Genomic DNA, 1,353 nt, shown 5'->3' with positions numbered 1-1,353 from the left:
GCCCCATTTAATCCCACCCAGAAGGAATCATTCACCTCTGCAGTTTATGCATGCTTCTGCTATTTCATTTAACAAGGTACGTTTTAAAATATTCACATATCTATTTTCCCTAAAAGAATGTAAGCTCTGTGTAACGGGGAACATGTTTTCCACTCTGGTAGCTTGCATTCGGTTCCACATGCTGGCAGCCACCTCCTGAGATCTCTTCTGAACATAATTTGAAAGCCCACCTTATGGTAACTGACTTACCCAGCTCCTCATCATTCGGTGGGGTCTGCTTATAGGCCATTTGAAACAAGGCGCTTGAGTGGTAAGACGATATCCTTTTTTCAGAATTGTATTTATTTATTTATTTGGCTGTGTCGGGTCTTAGTTGCGGCACGTGGGATCTTTTTAGTTGTGGCATGCAAAAGGTTTAGTTGAAACAAGTGGGATCTAGTTCCCTGACCAGGGATTGAACCCAGGCTCCCTGCATTGGCAGTGCGGAGTCTTAGCCACTGGACCACCAGGGAACTCCCGAGACGATATCCTTAATCATGTAACACTTGATGAAAGCATAATTATTGGGAAAGAAATATCTGTGTTTCAGTGTCTTACTGAAAATAAGTTGTTGACATTGAATGAGCAGAGGTATAACTGCAGAAGCAGAAGTAAGCATATACCAGTTGGCAGATGTCATTGCGTTTACAGCAATATTACTTTCATAGTAATATCATTTTATTATGAATATCATTTTATTACCTTCCTACTGGATTATTAGTGCTAAAATTTTTCTGTATACCGGAAGGTACAAGTATGTGGCTCCCAACACATCCACTGGTGCAACTTCGAGCACTATTTATTTATTTTTATTTATTTTTCACACACACACACACACACACACTCACACACACACACACTCACACACACACACACTCACACACACACACACACACACACACACACACACACACACACACTGTATTTTATTTTTACAAGGGATAAATAAACTGACACCAGGCATGGGAAATGGATGACCACAACAGAAGCAACAATGATTGCATTACCAAACACGAAGCACGCTCACACTATGTCATAATGTTGACATTCAGTCCAGGAATCCTCCACTGTAACAGCTCCTTTACTTTGCAGTGAAAATTTATTTGAATATTCTTTGCCTCTGAGTCCTTGTGGGATTTCTTTTTTTAATTCAAACAGAAAGTCACAAAAATTATAATCATCCTCATCCATTCACTCTCGAGCACTATTTAAAAAGTGGATTTTATGTCAGCTGGGACTGGACCCAGGTCATTAAATATGAGGATATAGTAATACCTAAGGAGCTAGGGTAGTCCATACTGATGAGGTATTTTC

The 1,353-nt window shown here is 39.8% G+C and overlaps 1 protein-coding gene across 2 annotated transcripts in view; it reads right to left on the bottom strand.

The window, feature by feature from the left end:
* LOC114908426 (zinc finger protein 347-like) overlaps positions 1-1,353 on the bottom strand; it is a 13,628-nt gene that overhangs the window by 4,018 nt on the left and 8,257 nt on the right. The gene's annotated exons all lie outside the window — the stretch shown is intronic.

Source organism: Monodon monoceros, unplaced genomic scaffold, assembly GCF_005190385.1.
Source record: "Monodon monoceros isolate NGI ecotype Baffin Bay Population unplaced genomic scaffold, NGI_Narwhal_1 Super_Scaffold_10, whole genome shotgun sequence".
In the NCBI taxonomy this organism is placed as follows: domain Eukaryota; kingdom Metazoa; phylum Chordata; class Mammalia; order Artiodactyla; family Monodontidae; genus Monodon; species Monodon monoceros.
Note: the sequence above shows the minus strand (reverse complement) of the source record. Positions and strands in the feature narration are given on the sequence as shown.